Source organism: Anastrepha obliqua, chromosome 4, assembly GCF_027943255.1.
Source record: "Anastrepha obliqua isolate idAnaObli1 chromosome 4, idAnaObli1_1.0, whole genome shotgun sequence".
In the NCBI taxonomy this organism is placed as follows: Eukaryota; Metazoa; Arthropoda; class Insecta; order Diptera; family Tephritidae; genus Anastrepha; species Anastrepha obliqua.
This window is the reverse complement of record NC_072895.1, coordinates 58,223,945-58,240,434: the sequence shown is the minus strand read 5'-3', so window position 1 is coordinate 58,240,434 and position 16,490 is coordinate 58,223,945.

Below are 16,490 nucleotides of genomic sequence, written 5' to 3'. Positions count from 1 at the left end.
CCGAGATCTTGTGGTTTAACACCTTGTGACTTTTTTCTTTGGGACCACGTGAAAGAGAAGGTCTACGCCAACAGCCCAGGATTGATTCAATACCTTAAAGATGGAATTGGTGAGGACATAGGGCAGCCACTTTGCAATTCGGTTATGGAAAATTTCATGAAAAGGATATTGTCCTGTAAGCGTGGTCGTGGTGGTCATTTTCCTGATGTTATTTTCCACTATTAACGGCATACCTTCCTCTTTTTAATGAAATAAACATCCGATCATTTATATTAAAAAATAGTATAATATTTTTCTTTGAATATCAAAATAACACCTCTTATTGGAAAACCCTTTATTTGTCAAAGATTAATGTTCCACACCAACTCTCCAAAAGACATATGGAACTGTAAAGTTATAGTTTGGCTAAGCGTTCAGTTCAGTTCTTAATTAAAATGTCATTCAATTGCCCCGAACAGGAATGTTGGTTTGGCACCTGAGGTGGGACAACGATAGCAATTGCGCCCACGCATGTTGTTGGTGTATGTGAACAAAAAATTGATCTCTGTTCAACGATGGTAGCAAAACAGGAAGAAAAAGGTCGCCCTTAATGCATGATGGAAAGAATAATGAGGTGGCGCCTATCGTGGTCCCGTTACTTTGCGCTCAGCGAATTTGACAACTAGTTACGTGATTTTAGCTCCAGTATGGCCAGATTACCATTTTCGTAACTTGATTTATTATTTTTTTTGTTATTTTTATTATTTTGTGTCTCGGAGTTTTAGTTCTTTCTTCATGACATTTTTCTAGTTGTTCTAATTAAAATGTCATGTTTATAATTTTGTAAAATATACATTTTTTAATAATTATTTAAATAATTCACTCAGTTTTATTTAGCTTTACTTTTTTTTTAACATCTGGTGGCATTGCCCGCGATTGCAGGAGTTGTTGGTGTTCTTCTGCTTTCGGCAGTCAAATCTCTCTCTCGCTACTGGAGTGTTGCCTAGCTTTGGATATAAAAACGCACTAAAATGCCCATTCAAAGAAAATAACCAACAAATTTTTATTGAATCACTTAAAGAACTTTATGTGCGTGACAAATTGTCTTTAAAATGTGCATTTTCTTAAATAAATGTGTTATGCTTATGTATAATTTAATTTATGAGTTTTTTTTAAGCGAGACTCTTTTGTTAAGGGAACGACTTTTTTGCTATATTTGAAGTTATGTAACTAGATAAGGTACTCTTTTTGTAAAAATGTCAGTATGGTTTCTTTAGTATTTTCTTGTTTATTTTTACAATGAATATAACTCTTAATGTCCTATGTCTCACTAAGGATTGATGACCGGAAGAAACGATTACACCTCTATGGTTTTAATTCGCATTCAATAAATTCAAAGGCTTTTTAAAATGTGTAAAAAGGTTTTCAATCTTAGGAAGAGTTGAGAGAGGGGCATTTAATATTTTTGCATAACCTTAAATGGAGCCAAAAATTAAATTCACACTATCAAAATATCAAATTTTATAAAAACCAATTAATTTTCATTAGCACCAAAATCTTCTCAGAGTGATCTTTTTTAACCTTTTTTTGTTTAATAATATAGTTTGTTTTTTAACCTAAAGTTTCGGTAGCTTTAAATTAAAAAAAAGAAACAAACACGAAACTTCAAAATTTTCGCATTTTCGGTATAAAAAGCACTAAATTTATTGCGAAGAGGAAATGGTTGGCAATACTGCACAACTCAGCAAACGTGACGTCACGTACGCTCTGATGGGCGCAATCTTCTTTCTATCATTCTTGCCCTTAATGTAATACAGAAAATCTCTTTGACGTACATATATATAAGTCTGATTGGGGCTGCCTGACGGAAATCACAAAATCAATTTCTCTGATTATTTTTAAGAATATTTTAAAATACTGTAGAGCCAGTGAAGTTTGGCAACTTTATTTTTTAGACACCCGGAAAAATTTTGACAAAATATTCTAAAATGCGAAATGCTTAAATTTATATAGGCGAGAACTCACGGTGGAGAGAATATGGAAGGTGTGTCCAACATCCAATCGTTAACCGGGTTTTAGCGATTTTGAAGGCATCAGCGGATTTGCTAACGTAATAAGGGATGTGACGTTTAGTTTACAATAGAAATCGGCAAAAACTGAGTTTGTGTTGGCCGTGTATGAAAAAATCCGGCAAACAAAGCAGCATCACTATCTGACTGTCTGAGAACAGCTATAGGAAGAAACAAGCACTGAGAACCGAAAACAAACTAAGAATCTATTAGACATGCATTCGACCAATTTTCACGTATGCTGCGGAGACAAAGGCAGACACGACTGTAACGCAAAAAGACATGGCAACGGTTGAAATGAAAACACTGCGCGCATTAGCTGGCTACACCATGTACGATCGAAAAACAAACGAAGAAATTATAAAATTTGGCAACATAGCAGAAATATCGAGATGGGTGCGAACTCAAAGAAAGGCATGGAGAGTTCACGTCCATAGAATGCCGAATGAATGCCTGGCGAAGAAAGCCTTAGACGGCAAAGTTACTAGACGCAGACCACCTGCAAGACCGCCAAACCGCTGGCATGAGTGCTGGAAGTCGAAATCTGCTGATACGCAAAACTAAACATACAGTATAATAAAATATACATGCATATAATATAATATAATATAAAATAGCCCATAACTGTTTTTGTAAACAGGATCGAGTCCTAAATAAACGATGATAAAGAAGAAGCACAAGTTAGACAGAATTTCGTGCACTACCATTGTTCAACTTTTACGGGATTTACTGTATTGTAGTGCGAAGATTCCCACTGATAATTTGCATTTTTTACTGCTTTTATTTCATTTTTGTGATAACCTTGAAGAATGCAAGTTCAAAGAACCTGAATCAATGTATCACATATGTATTAGCACACCCCTCTAACTTTGCTTGATTAAAACTAAATATGTAGATTAATATACGTGTATGTATGTGTATGTGTAGATTTCTAACCCATTTAAACGAAATTCGTACAGGAGTGGCTATACATAATTTAATTGTAGTAGTGGCGTAACATTCTTTTTCTAAATCTTCATATTAGTTTTACTTTGGAGATACTTCTATCTATCAAATACATATATCCGAACATAATGGCGGCCGTCGTGGCCGAATGAGTTGGTGCGCGGCTACCATTCGGAATTCACAGAGGGAACGTCGGTTCGAATCTCGGTGAAAGATCAAAATTAGGAAAAAGTTTTTTCTAATAGCGGTCGCCCTTCGGCAGGCAATGACAAGCTTCCGAGTGTATTTCTGCCATAAAATAAAATAACTGTATAAAAAAATTTTTTTCTTGTGATTCGAACCAAGAATTTTGGATCGGAAGCTCACATTGCTAGCCACTCGGCTATCGCGCCATGCTGTCGGCGCTGGCCTAAAAGTTATTTAGTTCGTCGCTACGTTTATATGTAATATTCGTAGCCAAGAGTGTCGCTTTTTTCGTTTCACTTTTTCTCAAATCACTCCCAACGATTCTAAAGAAGTTTTCACTTCAAAAAATGAAACAACGGTTATTTAAAATGAATCTTCTTTTATTTCCAACTACGGCTACTATTAATACTTAGCTGACTACATTACTCATTAAGTATCTTCTTTTCAGCGGGGAAGCACCTCCATGAAATATTGCGCAGTCTTCAAATTGGATGTAAAAAATGCTTTTAATTCGGCAACATGGTCTAACATACTGCTAGCCCTAAAGCTTTTGAAAGTGCCATGTTATCTCTTACGCTTCATCATAAGCTATTTCAGCAACCGTATCCTACAGTACGATACTGATAATGGGCCAAAAAGTATGAAGTTACTGATGGGGTCCCTCAGGGATCATTCCTGGGGTCAGCACTTTGGAACGTTATGTACGACGGGGTCTTAAAACTGAAACTTCCCGATAAGGTGGAGATTGTAGGATATGCTGATGATATTGCACAGGTAGCTATAATGCAGGCTTGGAGCTGACAGCTCAGAAAACAGAGGCCGTGCTTATAAGCGGGCGGAAGCAAAAAAGGATGATGAGGATTATGGTTGGCGGACACGAAATATTCTCACAGGAGGCGATTAAGTATCTCGGAGTCATGCTCAAGACGAGGCTAAGCTTCAAACATCATTTGACAGCAGTTAATTGTAAAGTAGCGGCTGTCAATAACGCACTCACAAGAATCCTGCCTAACATACATAGGTGGCCCGCAAGGAGAGAGGAGACGACTCATATCGACTGTGATAGACTCTATCGTGGCTAAACATAGCCATATGCGTAAGGCGGTTCGCACCCACAGACGCAGCGCATGCGCTTATAGAACGGTATCAGACGACGCAATATACGTTGTTGCTAGAAAGATACAAGTTGATATTCATGCAATGGAGTTGTATCGCCTCTATGGAGTAAAAGGAGTGAAACCGAGCATAAAAGGCGGTAGAAAGAACGCGATCGATGGTCGAATGGCAAAGAAGATGGAATGAGTCATCCAAAGGCCGGTGGACTTACAAACTCATACCAAACCTTGAAGAGTGGATTAATAGGAAGCATGGCGATAAGTAGTCAATAATCAAGTAGTCCTAACTCAGATACTCACCGAACACGCCTGCTTCCTTGAATATCTACCCCGTTTCCAGCTGGCCGACAGCTCTTTTTGCCCAAGTTGCTCGAATACAGTCGAGAGCGCAGAACATGTGGCCTTTCACTGCAAAGGTTTCAGTGAAGAACGAGCAATGTTGGCGAAGGCATTCGAACACCCGCCATTCCACACAAGATTTGTCCAGAATATGTGCTCGACCATCACTAAAGGAGACGCCGCAAAAACAGTCCCTCTGAAAAGTGGGAGGAGTGAATACTATCGATGGCGTAAAGTCTACATACGCCCACAGGAGCGGAACCTGGACGCAGGAACCTGTTGTGTCAATTGATATAAACCGGCTTCACCTTGAAAATATGCTAACGCGGTCCCAAGGTGGAAATCAGCCGAGGAGGAGGAATGCTATAGTGTTAGTGGGAGCATGCCCCGCATACCATTGGTTGATGACATTTGATGATGTTTTTTACATTTGAAGCTCAGAAAATGACAAAAATCAATAAGAACGGGACGCATATATTGCAGATGCATTTGCTTATAGAAATTCAATATTCAACTTTTAATTTAGAAATTGGATCAACGGAATAATTTAATAAAATATATCTTGATCATAAGCTCATAGCGGCCACCCATTACCGAAATATCAAATTCATTATAAAATAACGTTAGATTATGGCAATGGCCAAATGTTTATTTTATTCTCATCCACTTTAGGCAGCATTTATTTCTGTTTATCAGCATGTGCCTCGCTGATGCCTTCGTTAGCGTCATATGAGACTTATTTGTGCATATGGTTGTATATGCATCTATACATATACATATAGTATATATATACATATATATATACATATCTGTATATAAAACAATTTTAAGTGCATTCGTTCTAATTGCGGATGAGTTGTGATGCGATCGCACTTTTCAGGGAATATGACTTTTCAACTAATTTTTCTATCAAAAATTTGTACTTTTTGTGCAAAACTTAATTAGGTAAAACTTAATTATTATCAGAAAGCATAGTCCTGCAAATCCCTTGACCGATGTACAGATTATGCGAATTACAAGCGAAAAGATATTATATTTGTAATATCAGCAAAGTATGCAACAGTGAAAATCTCCTAAATATTATATAAAATCTTTCCAAGCTGTGAATTGTAGCATTAGAAATGCGGCACACTGCCAGTTGTGTTTGCTTTTTGATTATTCTTTTATTGTACCGTTGCGGTTTGAAACGCGAGTACTTTCGTACTCTTGTATTTTTAGTATAGGATTTTTGTATTTCGTGCAATTGTGCAATAGTGCGAACCATAGACTTTTACCCCTTAACCATTATTTCGGAAAGTTATTTTCAAATTTGCTAGAAATGCTTTGCTTCTTTTCCAATTGTGCCCGAACTAAATCGGGGCTTATGTGGGCAATTTTTCACAGAATTCGCCTTTAAATTTTCAACATACTCATACGAGAGGAATTTTTTCGTTTAATTTGAATAGCAGAGCGCGCACCCCTTTGACAAGCAACACTTTCACCGAAACGAGAACTATCGGTTGTTTCCTTGACAATGGTATCTTGAAAAATGACAATGGAATCTTGAAAAATAAATTAGCTATAAAATTGTCATAGCGGCCAATTTAAATGATTTTTGACAATTTCTACGCGTGAGAAAATTGAAGAAAAAAAAATACCAGTCTAACGGTTAGACGCGATAGAAGTGAAACCTTCCGTAAAACAAACTGAGAGAGAATAAGACGAAAGCAGCATTAGGAGCGGGATAATTATAGGTTCATTATAATATTGCTATAAAGTTCATATTTTATTTTCTTCATTTTATTATTATTCATCCTCAATGTTTTCAATTTCAACAAATGATACGAGTGGCTTATGATAGATAAAATATGATACAAATGCTTTGGTTTCGATGTTGTCAACATATCTTTGAAATACCGCGTCAATTGTTGTTCTTGATCGTGTTGTCGATTCAGTGCGATTGTTACACATTTTTAAATTGAATGTTGTATTGAGAACGTCAATTAAAGGAACCGCTGTGTCCAATGCAAAATTTACGTTAAAATCGCCACTTAAAATCATTGGAACTTTATCGTAATCTTTTCTAAGTATCCGCGATACTTCTGGTGTATACTTTATTAAATTTTCGTGAATGAATTCTGTGATGCTATTTATTGATTTTTTTTCTGTCGATATTCACGACACTTTTCTGCATTATTTTTCGGCATAATTGCGGTAAATATTTAAAAATGAAAATATTTACGAATATAAAAATACACACGCGGTTGCTATTATGAGCGTCCCCAGCAAAACCTGCGTGACCGAAACTCTAACACAATTACATTTTTTTGAATGTTACGAACACATATGCACGCAGGTTTTGCTGGGGCGTGACCGAAACTCTAACACAATTACACATATGCACTCGTATTTGTTTGAAAATCGATTTTTGTTTTTGGTTCTCCGTCACCTTTGGAAAATGTGTAAACAGTAAGCAAACTTTATTCATATATTTTTCCTCATTTGTGCATCAGTAAAATTAAACAAACGCCGTAGCCGAATGGGTTGGTGCGTGACTACTATTCAGAATTCACAGAGAGAACGTCAGTTCGAATCTCGGTGAAAACACCAAAATTAAGGAAAACTATTTTTCTAATAGCGCTCACCCCTCAGCAGGCAATGGCAAAACACCGAGTGTATTTCTGCCATGAAAAAAGGCTCCTCATAAACATATCATAAAATAAAATAAAATAACTGTATAAAAAAAATTTTTTTCTTGTGATTCGAACCAAGGATTTTGGATCGGAAGCTACCATTGCTAGCCGCTCGGCTATCGCGCCATGCTGTCGGCGCTGGCCTAAAAGTTATTTAGTTCGTCGCTACGTTTATATGTAATATTCGTAGCCAAGAGTGTCGCTTTTTTCGTTTCACTTTTTCTCAAATCACTCCCAACGATTCTAAAGAAGTTTTCACTTCAAAAACTTGAGCATTTAAATTGTAATAAACCTAATGGCAGCCCCGGTCACTCGAAGTAATGGCGGTAGAGAAATGGCAGCTCAGTTGATTCCGTTTAAAGAAAGGAAGTTTTTTTTTCCAAAATTCACTGTTATCTGTATGCTACCGAATGATCCTCTTCTATTTTTTGTATTATAGCTCAACAATTTTCATAACTTTCTTTTTAAGTATAACTTCGTTCAATAATGTGTGTGACTAATTAATTAAAACACATTTTTTTGCCAAAATTCGTTTTTATTCATTACCATAGTCCCCTTTTAGGGAGATACAATCATTCCAACGCTTTTCCAATCTTTCGATACCGCCTTTGTAAAACGATTTTTCTTTGCCTTCAAAATAGGTCTCAGTTTCGGCGATTACTCCATCATTTGCGCCAAATCTCTTACCACGGAGCAGTAGTAAGAGAAGAGCCAGTAGTCGCTGGGGGCCAAATCGTTTTCATTGATTTGTGACACGGTGCATTGTCTTGGTGGAACAACACTCTTTTCTTCGCCATATGAGGCCGTTTCTTTGCGATTTCGTCTTTCAAACGCTCCAATAACGCTATAACGCTATAATGACGCGATGAAGATCATACTGGGACAATCTACCGGGTTTATAGCAATCAACTCAATCTGCAAACAATTTTGGCTCAACTGTTCAAATGCGTACTCATATCGATTCTTTTTTTTTTTGTTTTTTTGTTAGGTTGGGTCAAAAATGCCTTAGCACCATATAGTAACCATCGTTACTACGTGTGTGGTGATTCCAATAAAAAAATCACACCTCTTCTCTTGAATTTTACCCTCAACCTCATGGCTGCTTCCGCATTGCTTCGAGGTAGAGGTCCAAGACGGCGTCCTAAAAATTATATATTCACATATCGATGTCGCTGGTACTGCTGGCGCTAATACTGCTGATTTCGTTGCTAAAACAGCGGAGGGAAAACTAAAGCAACAACGTCGAACCCAAACTCGTATTGGTGGGACTAATGATTGAGGTGTGCTTAAGGGTAGCCGGTGGTCTAGAAATTTTGAAAAAATCGATTTTTTGTTTTTTCGATATTTCGAAAGTATAGTATCTTAAGAAATGAAATTTTCATGTGGAAATTCCCAATATTATAGCTTCTACAGCCCATTTAACTAGGTAGAGAGTGGCCTGCGCGCTCCTGTACCTCAAACTTCAAACTCATTTATCTCGAAACGACTTTTTTCGGCCTGGTGTTGTCACAAAAACAAAAATCATATTATTATTTCAATTATTTCGTAGTTTTTTTTATTAAAAAACTGAAAAAACCCCTATTTTTAGAGTGTTAAATTCAAAACCGCGCTATTTTGTCAAATGTTTTTTTTTTTAATTTTTGTATGTAAGGCGGCCGCCCAAAAAGGGTGTACGCGCCAATTATATATATATTAGGCCGGGTCGATTTGTGGGGAGGTAAAAAAATCGCCCATTGCTCTATGAAAATCACATTCTAGGGATCAAAATAAGAAACTTTGCCGAAGGAACCATACCTCTAAACCGAATTCTGATGTCCACCAATTTGGGTCGAACTTATTAGTTTCTTTTCTCATGTAAAGGCCAAAAATGGTGATATTTTGAAATGATTGTATGGGGAACCCCCAGGGGAGTTCCAGGGGGTGTGCCACTGACATGGGTGGATCGGCCGTCCAAAGTTAGTGGGGGTCGGTCATACATTTGGACTCAATTGGAGCACTCTAAATGGGTCAAAGTGGGATTTTTCGTTCGACCCAAATTATTAGAGGTATGGTTCCTTCGGCAAAGTTTCTTATTTTGATCCCTAGAATACGACTTTCACAAAGCAATGAGCGATTTTTAAATCGACCCGCCCTAATATATATGTACATATGTATGTATATGTAAAAAAAGTTAAATTAAAAGCTTAAAAAATTTAAATATCGTTTTTAATTTTTTTATTGCAAAAAAATGCCTGAAAATACCCTAAATTTACGAGCTCTAGACCAATGTTCTGCAGCTCGTTTTAAATGACTACAACTGTCTTCTTTTCGGCCAACAGTCACCGCAGCTAGAATGATTGATTATTTTGTCAAGCATTCTAATGTTAATAAGAAATTAGTAGCATGCTACAAACTTATAAAAAATGATATTAATTGGGATTACACTAAAGTATGTCTACTTTAAGCTTGATATTTGTGGATATGATTATGCGAAGCTGTTGAATCCTGAGATGGCCAGCTAAGGTTTCCATTTATCCATTTCGTTTTTTAGTTTTTTCAAAAGGACTTGAACCAACTACACAAACATATGTAGTTAGCCTCATCTTCACAGCCTCCATCAAAGAATATAAAGATCTACTATCAGAATAAATCTGCGTTTTGAGGCGAACGTGAAGCTGCTCGTATTCTTAGCTCTCTTTTGGAACACGATGCTTTCGTCATAATTGAGTCTTAGCTCAACACCAATTTTTCCAACGCTGAATTTTTACATATGAAGATTTTCAATATGTTCCGTAAAGACAAAGATGCTGTCAAAACTGGACATAGTAGAGGTGGTGGCGGGCAATATTCAAACCATAACTATTCCTCTGCAGGATGATGTTACGCTCCTCGATGAAATTTGTGTGCATTTGCTTAGTGCACAACAAAGAGCTGCGACGGATACCTAGATTTTGTTTTATTTGTGTGATCAGTGGTTTATGTTCAGTAATAAGTAATGAGCCGCTCGAGACCTTCGCGTATGAATTCGTTTAACAGCGATCATTGGGTGCTAATTTTTCAAGTTGTGCTATGCCTTGCGGGTTTGATCAGTGCCCCATAAGTGGTACTTACCATTTTTTATACCGTCGAAAGGACAAAAGCTCTGTTCGGAATGTGGTTGCTGATGTCCTAACGCCGGATGGTACTGTAGCGACAAGTTTTATTTAATTCCGCACTTGCTGTAAAGTTCTGAAGTATACCAGAAGCCAAACAACTAATTTGAATCGCCACAAGTTGTGCAAAAATATGACGAATCGCAAGTTTTGAACCTGTAAGAGCATTGCACGAAAATGAGGTCATTGAGAAATGAACGTTTAGGGTCGTTAAGGGGTAATACCACTGTACACGCGTAAAATGAACACGATTTTTAAAGAATTTTTTTGTATAGAAGGAAAGGGAAAACAATCACTCTGATTTGGGAAGTTATTACTTATATACTATTGTAAAATACAAAACTACAAAGTTTGATCGAAAAATTTTACAAAATGGCGGTATTGGAGACATTTTTGTAATGTGGTTTCTCTTGAAGGAGCTCCGCGGCACGCAGCACAGAGGGTGCAAATTTTAATCTGGAACAAAGAAACATTTTTTTTCTTAATCTAGATAAGAATAGCTAGAGAAACACGTAGGGGATTTAAAAAATATTTATTTTTGTGGAATTAGCAAGCATTTGAAGGAAAAAACTCTATTTTGGACTAAAAAAACGGCACTTAAATAATTATAACAATCGTTTAAATTAATCTATCGAAAATCCCCTACGCTCTTCTCTTAAGAAGGTTATTATACAGACGTAGTGAAAAACCTGATTAAAAATATTTAAAATTGTTTGAGTTATGCTGCGTGCCAGTTTCAGAAAACGTGTTTTGAGAAAAACGCGTTTAAAGTTTGGAAATTTGGAGAAGTCGTTAGGTAGCAGTCACTAACGCTTGGTTAAAAGCTTAAAATATTTATGAAATAGACTTCGGTAACGTATAAAACTTTTTGTTCTGTATTTTAAAAGGTTCAAAGAATTTTTTAAGCTTATAAAAAAAAATCAATTTTTTGAAATTTCTACAGTGGTGTTACCCCTTAAAGATAGCCAGCCCTTTTCGACAGTAAATGGTACAGACTCGCCGTCACCATAGCCAAGGCCCGAAACATTTTGTTTGCCTTTACTATGTCATGTTATACTATACATGCTTTAGTTGAACAAGTGCTAGTTGTAGTATTAATCTTTGCATGCATACCTAACAAGCCTCCGCCACGACGCACACACAAAAATGCAAATCACCAACTACACAAATTCGAAAATAGAATGATGCGTCTCGTACATGTCTGCATAGCGGCGACGGTTGTGTTTATTTGTTTGTTCCAAATTTAGAGGATGATACACGAGACTACTCGATGCCGGTCTCTCACACGGTTTCCTTTACCCCCGCTTAGTAAGAGTGTTATACATATATAAAACTCACGTCGAAAATGTGAATGCCTTCATCGGAGGCCATCGGAGGCCATCGGACCCTCTATTGGAGACGAAGATCTTCAGCTAGCTCATGAGAACAGCACATTTACATCCTGGATATTCGTTACATGACAACGACAATGACGATTGATGAGAAACCCGCTTTAAATAAGGTTTAATGAACCGCTACAACAATAACGTATAGCCTTTGTGCATGATGCCTTCATTTCGTCTCGAGCCAAAAATCTTAATAAAAAAACTGGGAAATAAAGTCGAATGTTCGATCACTTTGCACGCGCATTACAAGTGATAAAATATGAATAGAACTTAAGAAATTTCTAAAAAAAAAAAACGAACCGAAAATGATCTATAAGTAAGTAGCATTTCGATATACACCCAACCCCCACGGTTCATTAACAAGTTTTCTTACACAAAATTTTCATTCTTGCACAAATCACAAAAATGTAAAAATCTCCAAAAGAAAATATTTTTCTAAACAAACCATAATTCCTAAAAGAGTATCTTATTGTACATATTAAGTAAAAAAATTCGTGTAAGATTATTTAAAGATACATGTACATTAGGGCGGGTCGATTTAAAAATTGCTCATTGCTTTGTGAAAATCGTATTCTAGGGATCAAAATAAGAAACTTTGCCGAAGGAACCATGCCTCTAAAACGAATTCTGATGTCCCCCAATTTGGGTCGAACGAAAAATCCCACTTTGACCCATTTAGAGTGCTCCAATCGAGTCCAAATGTATGACCGACCCCCACTAACTTTGGACGGCCGATCCACCCATGCCAGTGGCACACCCCCTGGAACTCCCCTGGGGGTTCCCCATACAATCATTTCAAAATATCATCATTTTTGGCCTTTACATGAGAAAAGAAACTAAAAAGTTCGACCCAAATTGGTGGACATCAGAATTTGTTTTAGAGGTATGGTTCCTTCGGCAAAGTTTTAGGAGGTTGAATTAGTTTTCAAGGTGACACACAGATGGCGCTATTTATCACTTTATCGCGTTGGCAATACTGAATATATATTCATGACAAAGCCTCATCCCTAGGCTTTGTTTATCAGTATCTGTCATTTCGCTGAAGTATAAACAACGCAGTGTTTTCGTGCTCCGAGTATGTCAACTTTCGTGCCGTCGAAACGCAATTTGCGGGAAGCTTTGCTTTTCTGCTTCAATTTGAAAAAAAAATACAGCCCAAGCCCGTGAATTGCTGCAGGAGGCCTACCCAGACCATACTCCGTCGATTTCAACATGTGAGTATTGGTTTCGACGAGCGTCTTGGCCAGCCCAAAAAGTTCGAGGACGCGGAATTGGGGGAATTGGTAAGCGAGGACTCGTGCCAAACCCAAGAAGAGCTTGCTGAATCATTGGGCGTTGATAAATCAACCGTTTGCAAGCGTCTAAAAGCGATGGGAATGATCCAAAAGCAAGGACATTGGGTCCCGTACGAGTTGAAGCTGCGCGACGTCGAACGGCGATTTTTTACGTTCGAATTGCTGATCGAGCGACAAAATCGGAAGGGTTTTTTGCATCGGGTGGTGACTGGCGACGAAAAATGGATCCACTACGATAACCCAAAACGCAAAAAATCATGGGGTTTGCCCGGCCACGCATCAACGTCGACGGCCAAGCAGAATATTCACGGCAAGAAAATCATGCTCTGCATTTGGTGGGATCAGGTCGGCGTCATATATTTTGAGATGCTCCAACCGGGCGAAACAATCACGGGGTATCGTTACCGACTGCAATTGATGCGTTTAAGCCGGGCATTGAAAGAAAAACGGCCGGAAACGGTAAAAAGGCACGACAAGGTTATTTTGCAACATGACAACGCTCGGCCGCGTGTTGCTCAACCTGTCAAAAAATACCTTGGAACGCTTGGCTGGGAAGTGTTACCCCACCCGCCGTATAGTCCAGACATAGCTCCCTCCGATTATCATTTGTTCCGGCATATGAGTCTCGATTTGGCGGACCAGCGGTTCTCCTCGTACGAGGCTACCAAAATATGGGTTGAGTCATGGATAGCCAAGCAGCGGCCAGAATTTTGGAGAAACGGCATCCGGAAATTGCCCGAAAGACGGGCGAAAGTTGTAGCTAGTGATGGCCAATACTTCGAATAAAATGTTTTGTACCGTTTTTTCACAATAAAGCCCCAAATCTTCGAAAAAAACCTTTAAAACTAATTCAACCTCCAATATATATATATGTTGCTTCAAAAACGACGGAATATGTATACATATAATAGGACTATGTTTAAGTTCGTGCGGTTTTTTTTCGAAATTTGAAACTTTATTGACGTAAAATGGTTACAAATTTAATATTCAAAGTATTGTCCATCGCTTACTATTACTTTTTCCCATCTTTCTGGCAATTCACGGATTCCCTTTGTGAAAAATTCGGTCGGTTTTGCCGCAATCCACGAATCGATCCATTTTTTGACTTCATCGTAATTACGGAAGTGCTGGTCAGCCAGGCCATGTTGCATCGATCGGAAGAGATAGTAATCGGATGGCGCAAGGTCTGGACTATACAGCGGGTGGGGTAGGACATCCCATTTGAGCGTTTCTAAGTATGTTTTGACCACTTGTGCAACATGTGGCCGAGCATTGTCATGTTGCAAAATAACTTTGTCGTGTCTATCGGCGTATTGCGGCCGTTTTTCTCGCAGTGCTCGGCTCAAACGCATCAATTGTCGTCGGTAGACATCCCCCGTAATCGTTTCATTCGGTTTCAGTAGCTCATAATACACAACACCCAGCTGGTCCCACCAGATACACAGCATAACCTTCAGGCCATGAATATTCTGCGCCGACGTCGATGTTGAAGCATGGCCAGGGTATCCATACGTTGCCCGACGTTTTGGATTGTCGTAATGGACCCACTTTTCATCGCCAGTCACAATTCGATGCAAAAAACCCTTTCTTTTGTGCCGTTGAAGCAGTTGTTCGCATGCCATAAAACGGCGTTCAACGTCTCTTGGCTTCAATTCATACGGCACCCAATGGCCTACCTTTCGGATCATTCCCATGGCTTTTAAACGTTTGGAAATGGTTGATTGATCAACTCCCAAAGTTTTTGCAACCTCTTCTTGCGTTTGAGCCGGATCTTGATCGAGCAATTCCTCCAATTCGGTATCCATGAACTTTGGCGGCGCACCCTCGCGTTCTTCGTCTTCCAAGCCAAAATCACCACTTTTAAAGCGTGCAAACCACTTCTGGCACGTTCGCTCAGCTAGAGCATGCTCACCATAAACTTCCACCAAGATACGATGACTTTCGGCTGCTTTTTTCTTCATATTAAAATAATGAAGAAGAATTCCCCGCAAAAACACATTATTTGGCACGAAACTCGACATTTTCAAGTGTGGTAAAAATATTGTTGTTTACGCTTCAAATAAAAAACTTATACTGACGTTTGTGCCTTACGACAGTAGCTCTCCAATGAATGTTTGGAAATGTGGATCGATGGAATAATAATCAAGTTACGCCATCTGTTGTAAAACCGCACGAACTTATCGATAGACCTATTATTACTATCCAAGTCCGACTGTGCGTTAAAATTTCAGCGTAACCGTTAGGACGCGTATAGCTGTACACGGGTAGCAAAATTACTCATCAAATTTGGTTTTTGAATAATTTTTTACTGAAAATATTCCTTTGACCTTTTTGTACTCCATTGCTTGTCTGTTTGCATACTGGAACTGTCTAGTTCACAGTGTCAAATATAACTAGTGTACAGTTAGTAACATAAATAAGTATACAGGAGCCTGATTTATGGAATTGTTTGACGCTAACGCTTTCCTTAATACGAGCATGTAATCAAAATATTTTAGACATGGAAATTGTGTACTGGGATAAGCTTTCATATGCGCCTTAATTTAGATGTAAATTTTAGGTACCGTTATCCACGCTTTGCTTTGTCTTTGATGCCAGCGAAATTTATGCCACAAAAGTTAGTATACAGCAAACGATTGCTCAGTTAGCATAACATTTATTTTGATGCATTGATTAAAAAAGTTAAAACTATTAAAATGAAATAATTAAAGTGAGTATAAAAATTTAGGGAAGTACGTTTTGTATTAATTGTTGCGACATTTTTAGTAATGGCACCAAGAGGAAAAGAGCTTTCTGATGATTTAAAAAAACTGGTTATAAAATATCATAAGGGACATAAATCATTGCGAGAAATCGGACGTTTGATAGATAGGAGTTTTGCTACAGTTCAAAAGATTGTGAATAAATATAAAAGTGCGGGAAGCACCACTAATAAAGAGCGTTGTGGGCGTCCGCCGCTCCTAAGTCCCAGACTAAAATGCTTAGTCGGTCGGAAAACTAGGACAAACCCCAAAATAAGTGCCCCAAAATTGAAATCTGAAGTTGAAAATGGACTGAAAAACTATTTAGCACCCAAACTATTCGCCGGGTTTTTCATAGAGCTAGTTATCATGGGCGCAATGTTAGGAAAAAGTCCTTCGTGAGTAGTGTCAATCGGAGTAAACGGATTTCATTCGCAAAAGATCATGAAAAATATGACCAAATGTTTTGGAACCAAGTCATATTTTGTGATGAGTGTAAGTTCAGTATCTGTGGATCTGATGGCCGTGAAAAAGTTTGGAGAAAAGTTAACGCGAAATTGGATCCAAATAATATGACCGGCGCTGTGAAGCATGGAGGGGGCTCTGTGATGGTTTGGGGATATATGGCTGCGA